This window comes from Gallus gallus, chromosome 20 (genome assembly GCF_016699485.2).
Source record: "Gallus gallus isolate bGalGal1 chromosome 20, bGalGal1.mat.broiler.GRCg7b, whole genome shotgun sequence".
Classification (NCBI taxonomy): domain Eukaryota; kingdom Metazoa; phylum Chordata; class Aves; order Galliformes; family Phasianidae; genus Gallus; species Gallus gallus.
In genome coordinates, this window is record NC_052551.1 from 3,063,284 (window position 1) to 3,083,358 (window position 20,075).

At 49.0% G+C, this 20,075-nt stretch overlaps 1 long non-coding RNA gene across 1 annotated transcript; it reads left to right on the top strand.

Moving 5' to 3' along the window:
* The first annotated feature begins 702 nt into the window (after positions 1–702).
* LOC121107314 lies at positions 703–10,536 on the top strand. Its single transcript, XR_005841200.2, has 2 exons — positions 703–4,351; positions 9,779–10,536. It is a non-coding gene; the product is annotated as an uncharacterized LOC121107314 (long non-coding RNA).
* The last annotated feature ends 9,539 nt before the right edge of the window (positions 10,537–20,075 follow it).

The window sequence follows — 20,075 nt, forward strand, 5'->3', positions numbered from 1 at the left end:
GCGGCCGGGCGGCCTCGGCATCGCCGCGGGTGAACGTGGGGGAGCCCTGGGGAAGGTCCCCCCCGATGCGAGTGGTCCCTCCCGGGGCATCTCCAGCCGCGCGCATCCTCGGGGCGTCCCCATAAGGTCCCCACCTCTCCCGCATCTCTGTGGGCGAGGTCCCTACAGGTATCCCATAAGGGTGTGGGTCTCCCCTGGGTGAGAGCCCCCCCCCCCCCCCCCCCCCCCGAGGCATCGCTGTGGGTGGGGAGCAGGCTGAAAGGTCCATAAGGGTCGCCCCACAAGGCATCCTCGGCAGTGCAGGTCCCCTGGGAGCCCCTGTAAGTGCGGGTCCCCCGGGGCAGCCTCAGCAGTACTGGTCTCGGGTCCCAGCGGGGGATCGGGGTCCCCAGGGCTCCCTTAAGGTCCCCGTGGGTGAGAGGGATCTTCCAGGAACGGGGGGCTACCGGGGCACTGCTGCTAGCACAGGGCATCCTCAGAGACAAAGCTCCCTCGGTACCCCACGAGCACGCGTCCCCTCGTGTCCCAGGGCCGCCTGCCAAGCCATTGGGGCACACCACGGCCCCGTGGTGCGCTGCTCGGTGCCTCTCAGGGGGGAAGCCTTCAGCAGCGAGTGCTCCCACCCACCAGCACGCGTCTCTCGTACGTTAACAACCCGGCCCCAAACCCGCTGCGAGCGGCCAAAAGCTGGGTTTGAAAAATGCTCTGGCTGCAGCGCAGCAGGAGCGCGGCGGCTGGATACAGCCCTGCAGCAGGAAGCAGAGCCCCGTTCCTCCACGCTGCTCAGCTTCGGCTCTGCACAACGGGCAGCGTGACCCCAATGCAGATGCTGGGGAAATGGCTCCGTCACAGTGCTACAGGCTGCCTTCACGTTTGAGGGACCCGCTCTCCCCAGCAGCCCCCCCGGGGAACAAACGCCCGCCCCAGCACTGTGCCCTGTGAAGCCGTGTGGTCCCTTCCGTCCCCACACTGGTGACTTGGGGCAGGACACCCCGCACCTTGGTGCAAAAACAGTGAGCAAAGGGCTGCGTCCCCAGCTCAGTGGCTCCCAGTGTCATTAAGGGAGCTGCGATCCAGTCCTGCTGCATGACTGCCCATACCCCTGCGCGGGATGCTCTGCCATGACCAACTGGTGCCACGCTCATTAGTGAGGATCGTTATTTTTCCATGGAGCAGCGGTTAATTGCATAATGCGAGACATATCATGTGCTGCCCTCACCAAGCTGCAGCGCAACAGGGGTGCAGACACAACAGCAGTATGGCTCCAGCCTTGTCCTAGGGGACAGTCCCAGAATGCAGTGAAGGTGGGGAACCAGAGAGCCCCAGCACTGGGCCCCTCACCCTTCTTCAGTGGCACTTTTAGGAGTACAGTGCACACCCCATCCACGCAGGCAGGCTTGCACATGTTTCCCAGCATTGCTACGTGCTCCTCAGGGATACTTGACCATAGGACAGTGCATGCATGGCTCCAGCATGCAGTGGCACATCCTGCTCCCATCCACGTGGCCCCAGGCTGTACATCTCCCTCCACCTCCCCACCTCTGGAACCAGCCGAACCAGGACCATTGTCTGGGGGAAATCTGCTCAAGGGCAGGGCCAGGTTTGGGGAGGAGGAGGGAAGGACGTTAACAGATCTCAAAACATGCCCTGGGGCTGGAGGCAATGTGGGCAGCCAGGATTAGAGAGCTTGGCAAGGGATGCTGAGCCAAACCCATCTCATCATGGGTCTGGTTTAGTGGCCGGCCTTCACCACACTGCTCCCAGGAGAATTATTCAATAAATTTGAATTAAATGCAGGCGGGTGGCTTTCTGAAGCCTCAGGAAGAAAAGCAATGAGCTTAACCAGCCCCCTGGGCCCTGGAGGGCTGGCGGGCAGCCAGCAGTGCCAGGATGCAGCACAGCCCTGGACAAGAGAGGGAAGCTTCTCTCATCCACCCGTGCTCACCTGAGCACCCTCCTGGATCAGGCCCCATTGCTCCCAGCCTACGCCAGCTCCCTCTGTGCTGGCTCTCCTCCAGACCTCTGAGGCTGCTGTCAGGTGTGTTTAGGGCTAAGATGCTAAAAAGCTCATAGCAAAGAGCACTGGGGCAGCAGCAAGCAGAGGATGCAGCCTCCGAGACTGTAGCAGGTCCTCAGGTGTTGGCCCAGTTCCTACCAGATTGACCTGAAGCTGAGAAAACCCCATAAATCAATGATCCCCTAACTTCTTGCCAGAGGAATATTTACAAGTGCTTAGCCAACATTCAGCATCTCTTTTACGCAAACAGTATTTGACGGCGATATTGAACACCTACATTTATATATGACAAATACATACACAAGTGCTGAGCTTCCCTCTCCCCAGTGCTGCACTCACAGAAGGGTGTTTCGGTTAGGAGGGACGTAAATAGGGGACACCAATGGGGACACACAGCCAAGGGAGCAGGCAGTGCATGGGGAGACCAAGGCCATGGGAATGGAGGGGACAGGGTTGTGACAACCATGCCTTGGTGCCATGCTCACACCTGGGAAAGCACTTGCTTTCCAGCTGTGCACATCATTTTGCTGCTTCATGCAGCGTTGTGCTGGGGCCAGCTCTGCGGCAGCCATAGCAACGGGGCTGCCTTCATTCTGCACCTTTCCCAGCTAGTAGAGATAACACCGCTTTCTCCCAAATTTGCCACTGCCTGAGCAAAGAACCTCTGCCCAGGGGCTGATGTGCCCCCAGGAAGGTGCAGTCCTGCCTCTGCCAAGCCCCCATGTGCATCACAAACCCTAGCTCCCTCCATCCATCATCTGCAGGGTGGGAAGTGCTGCCTGCCTGCAAGAGAAGGGAGGAAAAGCAAAGCAGCCAGCCCTACTAGGGTCAGCAGCAGCCTGTGAGCACGCAGCACCAGCACAGCACATTGGGGCTTCTCTTCCGGGGTTTGGAGATGGGGCCCTGGGTCTGGGAATGGTCATGGGGACCAAACGGACAGGAGCAGCCCCAAGGATGAGAGCACTATGGGATCAGGGCAGCATCTGGTTTACAAGGTACAACACAAGCATCTTCCTAACGTGTAAACAGGCATAAAAACATGGAAGGATGGATAAAAGACAAGACCCACCCTAGCCTCCCCTTAGCATACAATCCAGGTGGCTGTGCTGTGCTGCAGCTGCAGCAGAAGGCTTCCCTGCTCCTCCCCAGGAGAGCTGCTACGCTGGGGGGGACAAGGACATAATCGGGGCCGAGGATGTCCTCCCACCCACACCGCACGCCTCTTCCCGGCCCCAAAGCCCACAACAAACCCAGGCAGACACAGCCCTGCGGTAACCGTCCAAATCAGCACTTCCTGCCCCATTTCTCGCCCTGCATTGCCACCTGGTGACCACGGGAAGCAGAGCAGCTGCCTTGCAGTTCCTCTTGGTGCTTGAACACCGGCCGAAGGAGTTTCTTAAAAACAGAGTACTGAAACTGTTTAGCAACAGGAAACGAGACAAGGGAATGTACACGCATGGATGTTGCTGTGCTCGTATTTCTGCTGATAATACCAGGTTGGTATCTGAAGGACACAAATTGCTCGTTCATTTCTTTTTCTGGATGCCCAGCAGAGCATCTCAGCAGTACTGGGAGCATGGAATGCAGCAGGGGCAGCCCGAGCTGGGTTGCAGGGTGGCTGCCAGCCCCTATTCCCAGCCAGTGATGGTGGGGGACAGCTCAACCACAGCACCCAAAACAGACAAGGAAAAAAAAATCAAGATAGATTCTTTCTCCTTTGCTGGCTTGGCTGCTGAGGAACCACAGCAGTGCCCAGAGCTTTCAGGTGGGGCCCTACAGCCAGCCTGGCTGATTTTGTTCTTACCTTTTGGAGGAAGCTTTGTAGCCTGGAGCACAGCACAACCCCTGTACAGCAAGGGGAAAGGGCTGCCACAGCCCCAACAGCAGGCTGAGTGAGGACTCCTAAGGAATGACAGAAGCTGCATTAGGCAGCTCTATAAATGGATCACAATAACTTAATCTATACAGATGATTAAGTGTAAAGGAGAGAAAACAGCTTTCCCTTTGGGTTTCTCAAGCCACGCTGGCTGACCTGCTCCATCTGCTGGGCTGAAAAGAGCTCACCACGTAAGCCTTACTAACTCAAGTAGCACTTAGCAAACCACCACGAGGCAGCCCTGGGTTCAGGCACCAATTAGCCTCAACACCCTGATGAGCCCCATCTGGGACCCTGTCATCCCACCCACCTGGGGCACAGGTGCTCCATTTAAGTTCAAGCCCAGGCCCTTCCTGCTTTTCTGCCCTGGGTAGTGCTGGGAGCATTTCTCTGGAGGAATTTCTACTGTTGGGACCTTGTTCCAGTTCTCAACCACCACTGCTGTCCTTCTGAAGGTGGTAAGTGTGGGCTCTGTCGTAGCAGCCTTGAAGTTGAGCAGCTGCTGTGTGTGTGAAGAGAGGCCTACCTCTGCCAGGCCAGAGGAGTGGGAGCTTGGTGTATGTGTGTACTGCTGTAGGTGGGAGAAGGAAGCACTGAAGGAAGGCTGTGTTCTCTAGTAGCTGGCTGCCCAACATTTGGCTGTTCATAGGAAACCCTGGGGGTTATTGCTCCCCTCACCATGCCCCATGAGTTGTTGTAGTCTGTGGCCTTAATGTGCATCCCTGGGCAGCTCATCCAGGCTGCTTTTGTGTGGCTGCAGCTTGGCTGATGAGAAATCTGCTTTGAAATGAGCTTCTTCCAGGGTAAACCTGAACACAAATGGGGTTTGGCAGAGAAACCAAGTGTTCCTATGTATCTGTGTGTCTAGGGCCTGTGTCAGTGCAGTTGCTCCGGCTGACTGGGCCCATGGAGAACTCCTCTGCCCAATGTGGAAGGGGACAGGCTGCACATAGAGGCTGGCAGCAGCTCTGCGAGGGCTCTGTGTGGTGAGGCAGAGGAGGGCTGGCTGTATGTGAGAAGCGATCCAAGGATTTCAAATAAATTTTAAACTTTAAATACAGCGAGGAGGCCTCTTTGATCAAGAGTGGAGCCTTTTACCACTGCCTCCCCTGTGTCTGGCTCCATCCTTGCCTTTCGTATCTGTTTCATGTGCTGTCTAAAGTCTCCTTTTAATTAGCAGAGTGAGACTCAGGCTGCAAAACCCAGGCGAGAGGCAGTGCAGAGGCCAAGCCCTCTATGCTCAAGGAGGGTTTAGATCAGCCAAAAAGAATGGCCCACTTACCAAATTCCTTTGAATTCATTGTGAACAGCCTTCCTACCCAAAAGTGCTCCCCTTCAGGGTGTGGTGAAGGCCTCATCTTCTCCAGCTCAAGCTGGGCCCCTCCATTCTGCACCTTCCTCCCTCTGCTCTTCAGTCAGCAGGTGCTGGGTGCTGCACTGGCTGTGCTGCTGGCTCTGTGCTGCATTGCTTTGTCTCATGCTCACAGCTTGTCTCTCCTGAGCTAATCAGCATTGTGTCAGGTCAGTGGTAAACAGAGGAGCTGGGATTTTGCTAGAGGAGTGCCTGTTCAGGAATAAAAGTTGTACATGCATCACATTTTCTTGGACTTGGACAAGATGGGATTTAATATTTTAGGCGTTATGAAGTATTTAGAACATGTGATGTTGGTAAAAATCAAGCCGATTTCTAATTAGTGGATGCTGGGAAAAATAATTTTGGATAAGAAACAGAAAACTAACATGAAATTGGATCCCAGTCCACTTATGTGTAGTCCAGCTTGCACGGCTCAGCTGCACTGCTTTGTCCTGTCTGCATGGCCTTCGCTGTGCTGTGTGGGAAATGCTGTGGCGAGAAGTGACGTTGCAATAGGAATGCTGTGTTGTTTTGGTGTGAGTGGGTTTCTGGGCCAAAGTGCTGTGTGGTGCTGGCACTGAGCACACAGGGTGATGGTGTGCAGTGTTCTTCCTCCCCTTTGCCTGCATTTCTGGTTGGTGTTGGGCTGAGATTCCCAGCAGTTTCCCTGCACCACAAACATAACTTTCTCTTGTTATGTATGCTTATATATGTATTGTGTGTCCGTGTTCTTTGGTGTTCTGCCTTACTGGGAGCTTGGGTGCCCTGTCCATGTCTTCCACTGGGTGACTGATGACAGGAGGGATGAGGTGAGGTACCGTCAGTTCTGTCTGTGCTGAAGATAGCAAATGAGCAACTGTAATGAGCTGGCCAGTGCACAAGAGTGCAGTTACTAACTTGGGATGGCATCAGGGTTGCTTGGCTCTGCAGCAGCCCTAATTGCTTCTCGTGAATGAAAAGACTATTTTTGTTTAATTGCTGGGAATGTATTCCTCTGAAATAGAGAGTCTAACCTTATTTCTGCTCTAAACCTCGTCCCATAGTGTAGGCAGAAATCTTGGTCTCCCGTTGATCACAGCAGAACTTGGAATGGAGTAGAAGCTTTTCCATGCTGTGCTTGAGCTCCTGAAGTTCTAGGTGCCAGCAGCAAATCCCTTCTGTCTTTCCTCTTAGTCACATTTCCCACAGAACAAAGTGTGAGAAAGGCCTGAATGCATTTTGAATTGGGGTGTGGAAGCACTGGGAACTGATGGGTTGATAGGTTGAATAGCTTAATAAACATTGGAGGAATCTTGTGAGTGGGATCTCAATGTATTTTAAGAGGTTTGAGCTTGCAGCCAGTGTTCTGTAGTGGCAGATCAGAATTTCCTGGGTGGCACTGTGTGCAAGTGCTCGTGGCTGAGAAGAATGGTGCACAACCAGCTTCAGGGTGTGACTGGGAGAAAAAGCAGTGAGGTACACTTTGGTTTCTGCCATGCTGACCCCTTCTGGGTGGGCTTGTGGTGACCATGAGCCTCTGCAGAACGAAGAGAATCAGGTAGAGAAGGTAAAGGTGGGTAAAATAGCACAAACTTCTTTGCAGAATCCCTCCTTGGGTCTAAATGGGGAGGTGGAGCTGCTTGCCCTGCTACTTATGTCTGATGCTGGTTGTGGGACCAGCATATGCAGTGCTCCCCCCATCACCAAGATCTCACTGCTCAGAAAAACAGATGAGCCTGGATGTTAACTCAGCGGGGATACCTGAAAGCAGAGCTTAAAGGATGTTTGATACCCCACACTTCCGATGTGCTGGAATAAATTAAGCATGTTGGTGACCCTTGGGGGTGGTATCTAAAGGAACTGGAAGCACTGAGCTCTTGCAATCACAGGCTGCAGACCAAATCTGAGTTTTGGATATGCATATGGTAAACACAGCCTGAGTTTTGGATATGCATATGGTAAACACAGCCTGAGTGCCTGCCTCTGTGAGCAACTGGATGCTCACCAAAGGGGTCCCTCAGCATGTGGCTGAGGGCAATGTGCTGCTGACCAGTGCAGGCTGGGCCATTAATACTGAGCTGCAGTGCTGGCTTGGTGTGCTTTATCTCAGAGGACTGCAGCAGACACAAGGCAGTGAGGTATTTGATGTTCCTGTGCTCTCGCAGCAGTGCTGGCTGAGGGTGATATTGTCCTCAAAGACAGCAGATGTTTCTGGGAAGCAGTTGGTGCGGGTGCCCATGAGGGAAAGGGGTGAGATGAGCTCAGTGTTCCTTTGCTGGGAGGAGGAAGCATCAGATGTCCGTGTGTCCCAAGGGAGGACCCAGGCAGTGACCTGCGGCAGAAGCATTTTCCCTCTGATTTCCCTTGTATCCAAGCGAGCCATCTGCAGCTGCAGGCAGGCTTTTTCATAAACCTATGTGGAAAAAAGTCCAACTTAGAGGCTATTTTTTTTGCATTACCATTGCTCTGAAGTGGGGATGATTACCCCCTGCAACATCCATGCCAGGACATTGGGAAGGACAGGCACAGCCTCTGCCCTGCGGCTGCCCAGCCTGGCTCTCCTTCCCCTGCTATAAGAGCCCCGCTGGGAGAAGTAAGGGGGAAATTGGGCAAACAACAGCTGCCCAGCTTCAGTCATGGCCACCAAGCTACAGAACCACTAATGTAAGATAATTTTGAAGATGAAAATATTTCCTAATCCCTATTTTTTTTAAATATCCTGATGATGTGTGACTGTGAGTCCCCTGTATGGCCTGTGTCCAAAGAAAGATTTCATTGAACTGTTTTGTCTGAGGGGTACTTTTCAGGAGTATCTGGTGCTTTGCCAGCTGTTGGGAATGTCTTTCAAGCCGTGGGGACTTAGTTGGGCTCTCCTTACCACTGGTCGTGTCCCAGGGGCTGAGCATGCAGGGTTAAAATGGCTTCAAAGAGGGAAGAATTGCAACAAGGTGCTTTATAGGTGGGCTAAATAGTTGCTGCATGCCAGCTCCTGTCTGAGCCCTCATCCTTCCCAGTGTGTCAAAGAATGTGGGTTTAGCAATGCAGTGCAGGGTGCTCTGCTTTATCCTGGAGAAATAAGCTCACAATGCTGCTGTGCTATGGCTGGGCTCTGTCACTTCTCTGTAGCTGCACTCAGGAGATGATGGTCTGAGCTCTGCAGAGGTGCAGTGCTGATCCTGCTGTGTTGTGGCAGTTCCTAGCAGGACCTGAAGCCTTGGGAAGAGCAATGGGATGCCTGGAAGTGGGTTTATTCCAAGCCGGTGGTTTTGCTGGCTGCTGGTCACAAGCTGCAGCTTCCCACGAGGTGGTGCTGTGGGATAGGGGACTGCACTGCAGGGCGTTACGGCGCTGAGTGCAACAGAACTTGTGGCTTTGGTAGCAGGGGAGCACCGAGTGAGCAGCATTGGCTTCAGCGGGGATTCCCCTCCATAGGAAAATCCCGGCAGAGGGAAAGTATCCATCACATCCCATTAAATAGTACATAAACGACTTGTGCTGAGCCCGCATACACTCTAGTTATGTTGCTGTGCTCAACATTTTGTTAGTGGGCAGGGAGCACGCTCTATATGTAGGAAAAACCCAAGAATGTACTCTTAGTATACACAATAAGAGTTCAATCATGTTTAAGTTCCTTTGTATGAAGGGTGTAATATGTGCATGTAATCTCTATCCCTGTGAGGGCTGTGCTACCTCTGCCATGCTCCTCTGGCTGCAGTTTCATTCTGGTAGTGATGCAGAGGTTACAGCAAGCTGTTACCACCTGAGCCCTCTCCTGGTAGGAATATGATGTTCACGTTGGGTTTTTTTTTTGCTTGCTGTTGTGCACTTGATCTTTTTTCCCTCCACACTTTAACCCGTCTTTTGGCTTTTGCTCTTTCTGCATTGGTCTACAGTGGAATGTCTGAATTCAATGTATGCAGTGCCCTCTGCCTGTATTAGGCACTGCTTTTGTGTTCCTTGTTGCCCCTGAAACTGATTCTGCCCAGCTTCAGGTCTGCATTTCATTCTATGCATCGACATTGCATCCAATGTCTCTGTTTCTTTGCAGTCCTGAGTCCTTGCAAACCCAGTGCAAAGCTTATGGCCTGTTGCAGGTGATAGCAATTCTGTACCACAGGGCATGTGGTCATGCAGAGCATGTCGGCTCTAGGGAAGATGTGATGTTTCTGCCCCGGAGCTCTTCCTGTGGATTTCCCTTCTGTTTTTGATGCTTTTTGCACAGAAGAGTTCTTTGGGGTGCTTTTTTTGATGCTGTATTCCTGATCTGAGTCTTGTTAGGGAGAGAGGTCTTTCTGAACATGTCCTGTCCAACGATGTTCTTCATTAATAATGATGCTTTTGATCAGCGTCATGGAACATGTGGGCAGTTCTTGGAGGATTTCTTTGGTGTATTACAAAGAAAGTGAATGAATGAACAAAATGTTTGCCACGAGAATCCTTTCTTGTCAAGAAAACGTCTGGGCCGTGCTATCTGCAAAAAGATATTCTAGGAAATAGAAAAAGGTCCAGGTGTTAAATGTTAACTTATGCTTTATTTTATTTTTAATTTCAGATCCCCACCGTGTAGAAATGAAAGTATTTCTGGGGTTTGATCTGGAGTCCTCTGAAGTCGGAGAAAGACTCTTTCCTCAAAGTGATCCTGTAGCAGTTAGTACTGGACTGAGAGAGGCTTAATAATTTACAGAGCAAAATTCCCACTGCTGTCTGTTTGTTATTCAAACATGCTCTGAGCTGAGGGGTGCAGGGAGACATCCACAAATAGAGATTGCCTTGACTTCAGTACAGAAGCTGGAGCTGGAGGTTGCTCAGCTGATGGCTTCCTTCCCGTCGACTCTGACTGCCTGACTCCTTAAAGCCTTCCCATGGGTTTTGCCCACATTCCCAGCACTGGTGTGGGATCCATGCAGCCTGATGTGCACGGGGCTTTGTGCTCTGAGTGATGCTCATGTCTGTGCCGGGAGAGCTGCTGCACTGCTGGAGGCAATGAGGTTTCCTCGTTGCACTGGTGAAGTTAGGTTATTCAGACAAATTTGGCTTCTTGTTTGTTTTTATCCCAAGGAACAGCTCAGCCAGGTAATAGGCATCACACAATCTATTTCAGTAACAAGCCAAAACCCAAATCCCAGCTTGTTTTTCTTCCTTCAGGGCTCTTTGTTAGTGTCCAAACAATGACTTTGAAGCTCCGCTTCCACAGCAGTAAGAGATGATCAGTTGTGTTTTTCAAAGTATTCTTTTTTCCTTATTTATATAACCTTGTCACTCAGGTGTAACCTTCCCCATATCTTCCTTTAATAAACAGCAGTGTGGCAATCCTGCTCGTCTGCTCTAAGACCTCCTACTCCTCGCTTTTGGAGCGATGTGGTGGTGTTATTCTCACTTTGGGGTTACTCAGCAGCTGTATGACCTGGGGTAATGCTGCAGTGCTATGTCATGATGAGGACACCAACCTGAGTGGCATCTTCTCCTCAGGCCTTACCTGGAAACAGCTTTCTGCAAAGTAATGTTCAGCTCCTGCTTGCGTACTGATGGCTCATTGGTCATATGTCTGCCCAGACCTGTCCAGATGTAACGCTCTGGCTCTCTTAATCTCATCCAGAGGTGCTGCATCTCACCAGCTTATGCTGAACACTGCTGAATGAGCCCTCAGACCCCTCCCCAGTCTTCCTCCTTGATTTGCCTCTGATACCATGGTTATCATTCAGGTCAGCATCCCTTTGCTGCTTTTGACTTGGATTTCCCTCTGGGTCCTGATGTTTAAACTACTGAATTTTGCAGTCTTTCTGCCTGAAATGCAAAAAATAAAACCTCAGCCCTTCTGATCCACCTGTGCAGGCTGGGTGCTGGTGCCTGTTAGTGTACTTGAGCCTGATGGTTCCTTCTGGTGCTACCAGGTGAGCACAGCACAGGAAGGCTTTGATACCTGCAGTAGGTCTGGAGCTTGGCCAACTGGCTGCAGGTTTGATGTGGGCTTGTTCATGGATGCCTTTAAGCCAACCCAGATTTCGTCATTAACTGTGCTTCCAGACCAACAGAAAACCTGGAGAAGTACCACAGATCTCTTCTTCCCCTCACAAAGACGTTTTTGGTGAGCTCAGACATGCCAGAAACTTGGGAATGGGCTCTCTGCTGCTGCCCCATCCTTGCCTTTGGCCTCAGTGTTGCAGTCCTGCCCTGTTCACCTCAGCTGAGATGTTCCTCTAATCTTGTTTCTGCCTACTTGCTGTGACCATCTCTGCCTACGTGTCCATCCCTCTCACAGTGCTGCAGTGCCAGAAAAGCTATTGTCTTTGATTCTGATGACTCTCCAAGTGTATTCCTTCCCTGATGACCGTGTGTGCCCTTGATTACCATCTCTGCAGCCAAGCTATGACAAACTACGTGCTAGATTCCTTATGCTGGTCCTTTACTCTAATGCTTTTCTCCCACAAACCTTGATCCCAGGCAGCATGCTATACAGTGGGATGATTGCCCATAGGGCAGCTCAGCTTCCTTGATCTTACTGCTTTCCTCCTACCTTGCCCTGAGGGCAGCAGATTGTAGGGGATGAGGTCTGTGCAAGAAGTCGGTGCTCCTTGTGCTGCCCTCAGCCAGTGCAAGCTCAAGATCTACTCCCTTGATGCTGTCCCATTAACTTTGCATGTAGCACCCCCATCTGCTAAGGAAAAGGTTTGCTTTGCTTGGTTCCTTGAGTATCTGGCACAGCTGAGTCACACACCAGTTTTCAGACACTAGTGCAAGTAATTACTATTTGCATCCCAGGGAAAATTGTCTCCTGTTGGCAAAAGCTTCTCCTGTTGGTGTGGGAGAGAAATGGGGTGTGCTGGACAGTGGCTGCGGCCCAGATCACTCTGGCTTGCTTTCTCTGCACCCAACAGACTTTGTTAGCGGCCCTCAGTCCCTACAATTGCAAAGTGGATCAGCTGAGGCTGTGGAAACTGGGTCACGTTACTGAGGAGGAATACAAAAGGACAGTGTGTGAGCCTGGCAGGACAGAACCAAAAGGCCAAGGCACAGAATGATTACAGAACCAGGAAGAACACAGGATGAAAGGAAGCTACAGTATGGGTGTATCAGATGCAAGAGGAAGGCAGGGAAGTGCTGGTCCCCTCCTCAGTGAGGAGGGAAGGCTGTGGATGAAATGTGGAGCATGCTACAGTGTTTCATGATGAATTTCCTTCAGCTTCAATTAAACTGCCTGGCAGCCAACACAGAAGAATGCAAGAAAAAGAATGTGGACTGTTCTGAAATCAGCTAGGTGCAGAGAATGTCACTGTAGGGTGTGTAGAGAAAAGGCTGGAACAGTCCTCAGAGCTGCTCACTACTATCTTTGAGACCTTAAGAAGAATGAGGGATGTTGTAGGAATACAAGGAAAACTGTTAAGAGCAGCAGCTATGAAGTAAGATAAACAGCATGAGAACCAAGGCCACCTCTGGAAGAAGAGAAAAAGCAGAAGGAACGGCTGGTGGCTGTGATTGGATAAGTGCCTGCATGCACGGTTAGGGAGTGCTTGTAGAATACCCTGTTGTCATGTAAAGGTGGATGGGGAAGTTGTAAGGGCGGCTGGGAAAGCTAAGAAAGGAAACTTGTGAATGTATATAAGTGATGTGAGAACTTGTAATAAACGATTTGGATTGTTCACATCTGAGTCCATGCATCAGATGCTGCAAGCAGTGCCCACTGCGTGGAGCAAATCAAGAGCACCTCTGCTTCTTGGTCATTGATCACACGGTGGATGCTAACCCTGATCACCATTGCAAGAACATTACATGGCGAAGCTGTCCAGGCTGTACCGAAGACTCAGGCATGATGTAATGACCAGAAACAAGTTTATTTGAATAACAGCATCTCAACTCAATCATCAGATCCTGCAGTTTATTAGGTGTTTCCGTGCTGCAGACATGGATGTAGAATTCACTAGGAGAGACAATTAAATTCACAATTGAGTGAGCCTGGTCTGGCAGCACCACCCGACAGAAAGATTGTTTTGTATGTCCTGCACCGTTCTGCAGGACGGAAGGATTCAGCAGGTGGAAGGATCTCTTCTTAAGGAAGTTAACAGCCCTGCCTTGTTTGCACAGCTCAAGGACTGGCCCTATGTAGGTTCCAGCACGATATGTTTGGCCTCATCTCAAGGCAGAAAATAGCATCCAGCCCTTATAATGGCTGGGATTGCATGTTTCCTATTGGTATTGTAATTTGTTGTTTTGTAAATAACTTATAGGTGCCATAATGAGTGATGAAAAACAGCTGCATTACACACTGGATGGTATTATAATAACATCAGTAATGGTATGATAAAGTGGGTGATTTCTCTGTGTTACCAATGCAGTCTCAAAAATTAGAATTATTAGACGTTACCTAGGTTGCTGTGTGCATCTTCTATGTTAGTAGTAGATCAAATGTGAATTGAACAGGATTTGATGTTACCAGTGCTGGAATCTATGGGAATAGCTCTTCCAGTGTATTAGTAATGTATGGCTATGATGCTATTAGCCTATCAATTAGCCTTTTCTAAATTGGATGCCTGTGTACGTATGTTGACTAAGACTCATAACCCTCTGTGCTGCTCTGAAGGCATGGTTTGCTTGCCTCTCTGCTCCTGCAACATCCTGTCTCTCAGATCCAAGCGTATCTTGAAACAGTACTGCTCAAGCTTTAGCCACATTCACCAAGTTAGGATGTTAGCCAGCTAAGGAAAGTAATGCCCCTAGTGATACTCTAGCACACTTGCCCACTAATATTGATTCTCACTGACATGCAACTTCATAAAGTTGTATGACCATTAATTTTCCATTAGCCCAAAGGCACAGTAGTGAGCACTCAAAAAGCATTTGTTGCACAAATTTTAGTGATCATTCAAAATCAATATATCAGAGTAGATGGAAGTTGAAGACTTTTTCTAACCAGTTATAGATTAATACAGAATGGGACCCTCAGGGATTCTTTTCCAGGTTGCAGAAACTTGGGCTGCGGGCCAAATGTGTGTTCTTTTTAATGGGTTTAACAGTATTTCTTGTCGTTATGCTCTGTTTGCCTTGTCTCTTTTCTTACGTTTAGAGTATTGTCAATCGAGGCCTTGATTGAGTTATAATGGTTATTATTAATATAATCAGCGTTATTATTTTATAGTATGGTAATAGATTGCTAATAAACAAAAAAGGAGGAATCGTGGTAATACAAGGAAAACTGTTCAGAGCAGCAGCTGTGAAGCAAGATAAACAGCATGAGAACCAAGGCCACCTCTGGAAGAAGAGAAAAAGGAGAAGGAACGACTGGTGGCTGTGATTGGATAAGTGCCTGCATGCACGGTTAGGGAGTGCTTGTAGAATACCCCGTTGTCATGTAAAGGTGGATGGGGAAGCTAAGAAAGGAAACTTGTGAATGTATATAAGCGATGTGAGAATTTGTAATAAACAATTTGGATCGTTCACATCTGAGTCCGTGCATCAGATGCTGCAAGATGTGTCCTGGTGAAGACCAAAAATAATCCCTTAAAGTGGGGGTAAGGAGGCTCCAGAAAGGTGCAGACCAGTGAGTTTAATTTGCTCTAGTGTTTTCCTGGAAAGTTGGCACAAAATGAGGTCAGCAGCACTGTGTTTGAGCCACTCTTAAATCATCAGCATCATCCGCTGTTATGGTGCAAAGAGAAACAGTGGATATGGTGTAACCTGGTTTTAATTAAGCATTTTTTTGTTGTTGTTCGCTTGTATTTTCATAAAGAAAATGCATCAGAAGGAATTACCACTTGGTGGTTGTCAACTGGTTGGAAAACCATGCTGGAAAGTTGTTTCATGTCAAAACAGAAGGCTGTGTAAAGTGGGTTCCTGCAAGTGTGTATCTTGGGTTTACAATTAGTATTTTCATGAATAATGTGGAATATAGCCGTTATTACTAAATTTGCAAATGAGGTGAAGCAGAAGGCCTTGGCTGAAGCTATGTCAGAAAGTTTAAGATCCAAAACAGTCTGAAAAAGCAATTTCTGGGCTGATTCAGCTCAACGCTTTTTGCTTTCAGTTTTGAACTGGAGGAAGATATCAAAATGAAGCTGACTTTGATAAGGATTTTCATGTTGCATTCCGCCGAGGTCAAGTCTTGCTGTGTGTGGAAACTTGTGCTGGTTTCTGAAGTGGTTAATTCTGCAGGACAGAAGGCCATGCTTCTGTGTGATGTGGTGATGAAGTGAGATGTAGCGTCCTACAGCTTGGGATTTGCTTTTCAGTTAGGTGAGACTTCTGCAAGGGGAAGCATTCCTTCCTAGAGCCAAGGAAGACCCTTCCATGGGGCTTTCCCCAAACTTTGGGTTGAGTTTTATAACCTGGACCTGACCTGGATCTTCCTTTTGTGTCTCCTTACATTTATAAGAAGAATACTCAGTGTAAGGGTGAAATCTACAGGCCAGGGATGTTGTGCTATCGTATAGTAAAATCTGAGTTTCCTCACTATTCAGTACTAGAATGTGCTGGGTGGTATTAGGGACTGAGCAGATAGCCATAAAGTAACAGCTGTGCTAGCGCTGTTTTTCATGCTTAAACGTTGGAGACTAAGCTGCAGCATCACACAGAATGGAAAGCTATTGTGAGCTGTGAGCAACACCAAGACCAATGCATACAAATCCTCCTTCACTCATTAATGGGTGTCTGACTGTACTGAGGGAGCAGCCCAGTGGTCAGGAGCTGAAAGGAGGCTTGTGTCAGTTTCGTTGCAACTTGGACAAGACTCTAAGGCACAATTTTAAGATACTGAGGTCTACAGCAGACTTTACTGCCAGGCTGACTTATATACTCTTTTAAAACTCCAGCTGTTAGACTTCTTGAAGATAAGTCACTGCAGTGTCTGTCATGTTACTTGCTCATGCTATGGGAACTTCACTGGTTCCCTGTGCCTTCAGCTGGCGGTGTGCTGATCCCCAGGGCCCTGTCACACAGCTATTTTGGCACCAAGGAAAAGAGTCTGGGGTGGGTTCCTTACACTTACCCAAAATCTGCCCTATGCACTTCTGCATACACATTTCTTCTTAAGTCTCAGTCCTTTCCTTTGCAGAAAGACCTTGTCAGTCTTTGCCTTTTTGCAGGTCTCCTTGACTTACCCCTTCTACATTCATGGGATGGGAGGTGTTGAAGACAAGCAAAACCCAGCCAAAGGCTTGGGTTGGCACACAGCCTGTCCTGGGGGCACTGCCAGCACCAGGAAAGGTGGGTTCTGTGCCACAGGGGTGTCCCTGACTGCTTGAATAGCCTTGGCTGGGGTGCCTGGTTGCACCAGGTCTGTCTTTCATGTCGAGCAACAGTTGCTCTGCTCTCTATCTGCCTTGAGTGGTCAAGTAGAGAAGCCCAATCTCAGATTGGTCTCTTACTTCGTGGGGAAACTCAGGGCTTAGCACTGTCAGTGTAATTCTACAGCTACCAGGTATAAAGTGCTGGGAATCATGCCCAAGGCAGAAGAGATTTTTGGTACCTTTAAAATCCAAGCACAGCTGGTAATCCCCTTTCAGATTCATTCACAAAGTGTACATGGTAACGTTAAGAAAAGCTCTTCTGGCCAAGGTAATACTCCGAAGCTAGAACTTGCCTTGGTTATAAATTCGTACAGTGTTTTCAGAAATCTCTTCTTCATTTGAATGATTAAGAAAGGGTTCCCCCATACCCTGTTGTTACTGGTAATGGCAGTATCTTGCTGCTGGAGTTTCAATTTATGGAAACATTTCTTTCAAGAGCAGCTCTCTGACTGCCTTTAGGCTAATTGAGCTGAAGCATCAAATTACAATTAAATCAGAGCTCGGAAAATGGTTGTAATCAGGACCCTCTGAGGGCTGTTATTCATGCTTTTTGTAAATCAAGATGCAAGAGTGTGCTTCAAGTACAAGTTCTACCTTTGTTTTTTTCCTTTAACAAAAGACTAACTTGAGAATTGTTGGGTTTTTGCCTCTGATTTGTGTGTGAGGTGGCTTGAACAGCAATCTGCATACTGTGGTCAAAGGACAAGACAGTGCGTCTGCAGGAACAGGAATGTGCTGGGTTATGTTCTGTTTGCCAGGGGAGGAAGCAATTTCCCCATGGTGACTGAAGGCCTCCATTTCCCTACCAAGGTCAGCGGAAGCATCCTCTGCCTTTGGCTACATCATAATTGCATTAATAAAGACTGAAGCTCCCGGGGGCAAAGGCTGCAATTAGAGGCAGTGTCAGAGGCTTCATTGCTCTCCACTGTGCTCCCCTGCAAGCAGACAGGCTCTGTCTGAATTCATTGATGTCATTCTCTGCTTTTGAACATACAGCTCCTGCTGTGCTTTCTGCACCTGGCAGGTCTCTCTATGGCTGTAAATGGGTGCTTTGGGTGCTAATGTGGAAATTGGGTCTGCTCCTCCCTGCCTGCAGCGTGGGGGAGGTGACACGGGAGCCGTCCTCAGGCCAGCAATGAGAACTGGAGGGTTTGGGGCCATCAACTGTTTTTTATCAGGAAGGAGGACTGTGATCACCACGTGATGCTGTGTTGGTGCAGTTTCTGGCTGCTCTGAATCTCAATATATGCCATGGCCGGGAATAATGTCTGCACAGTTCACGTTGTCACCGTGCAGCTACTTCTGCAGAGGCTGCTGGGCCTGAGATTATCACGGCTGTCCCCACGCAGAGCTGGAACATACCAATGAGAAGCACTCATGCTAATGGAGAAGCTGCTCCAGAGTGAAGCAGTCTCCACAGCATGTGGGTATGGAACAGCTGAGCATGAGGAATGGGGGAAAGCTGCGTTGCTGGCAGAAGAGCTTCTCAAAAGCTTTTTGTTTTGGTGGAATAATACAACTCAGTGCAGCCAAAGTGAGTAGCAAAATATCTTAAAATCAAATAAGCTTTGATTTTTAAACAAACACTAATAATACTGGATCGATGCTTGAAAGTCAATTACAGTTCAGCTAAGCTGTGACCTTTAAAACCTCCCAGAATTGCTCCGCTGTTGTTGCCAGTGACACATTGAAGCTTCCAGGTCTGCTCAGGCAGAATGGGAAGCTGTATTCAGTTCCAGAACCTGCCCTTTGGTTAGAATAAAATGGTCGTCAGCGTTCAGTCTTCTGAAAGAGGGCAGAATTCCTTCATGTCTGTGGAGCTGTCAAGGAGAAGTAACGAAAAATACACTTGTCCATGTGAAATTGGATGCTCACGTGCTGTCCTGGCATCTCCCAGGTTGGTTGTTGAAGGACAGCCATTTGTGCTTTCAGAAATGGAACGGTCGCCTGGAGTACACAGGACTTAGCAGTCCAGGAGGCCCCTTCAAAACATGGCAACGTTATGGCTGCAGTCCTGCTGTGAGCATCTCCTGAGGAAGCTGAAGGTAGGACAGTGTGTTCAGCTCCAAGGGGCATCAAAAAGTTGGTCTCAGGACATCCCTAAGAACCTCAGAATTCAGCATCGCGGGGTGGTCTTTGTAGACCTTCCTAGTAATTTTTTCCCCACCATAAATACGTTAGAAATCAGTCTCAGAACTCATAGGTGTCAAAATGAGTGAGAACAGCTTAACGGAGCCCCTGCGTCAAAGAGTGCTTTGTGGAAACATTGGGTTTGCCTAACACAATTATTCCTTAATTACACAACAGAAAGCACAACACTTAATACTTCAACAGCATAAAGAAAAGCTTAGTAAGGATTTGCATTGCTGCGTTGGTTGATGGAGGTGTGCCGTTGTGGCTGGGCTGTGGGCAACTCTGCCCTATGGTAAAGGGAAGAGGAAAGACCTGTCCCTAACTCCAAGTTAATCTGTGAGCGTCCTTTTAATTACGCTGATGCCAATCAGGATGTGAGTGAGCATCTCTGTGCACCTTGGCCTCATTGATGCACTAATGAACCTGGGATGCTTTATATAGAGTAGAAGAAGCTTCTGGAAGATGTACCTCCCGAGGTTTTCCAATTACTGCTGCCCTTTGTGTGTTTTGTTCCTTTTGCATTGATTTGGATGGGTTCTGAGATATCAGGCTAGTCAGGATGATAAATAAATTAACCTTTATTAATTAGACTATTTAGGAGTGATTCATTTATTTCATTTCTGTATTTGTGATTCACCGGTGCTATTTTCTGCTGTGCCTCACAATCTGTTTGTCTCGAATTTCAGTTTATTGTTGCATCTGTTTGAGATCTTTTAATAGGGGAGAGAGTTATGATAGCAAGATTATAAATGCACACATAAACAATGTATGACTAAATTGAGAGGCTTGGCATATTGCCTCGGGCTGCGTGCCATGCTAACGTGGCTACCAGGACTGTCTGGGCTGGAGCTGCTGCATGTCAGTCTGCTTTGGAGAAAAGAGGTGATAGCAGCAGCTGTCTGTGTCTGGCCTTGCTGACGTACCTGGCTGCACAATTCCTCCTGTGTAGGACAGAGCACGTGGCCATCTCTATGACCTGGTTTTGAGATGAGTTTGGGTTCAATAGACGCACGTCACGCAGTTTGTTTGCTGGATGCTCCTGAGGCTGAGCAGAACTTCCCTGCGTCTCCGTTTTGTGGATGTACACAGAGGATGATCTGGGCTGTATTTTGGTCTGTCGCTGCTGAGCTAAGACCATAGCCATAGCTCCAACCTGCCCTGCTGCCTCAGGCACCAGCCATGCCCAGCAGTGGTACAGCTCTTGCCTTCCCTCACCCATCGTGGCAGTGAGCAGAAGCAAGACCACGCTCAGACTGCAGTTGCACTTCTCTCTACTCTAGGCTCGTGCTTTCTTAATATCCTCTTCCTGAGGAGTCAGAAGCACAGCAGAAGCTGATGGTTTTTTTTTTTTTTTTTTTTCATTTGACTGTAGGAAAGCTGCTCAGGAGGGGAATTTAGGGAGATGAAGAGAAGGGCAGCAGTTCTGGGAAGGGCAGCTTG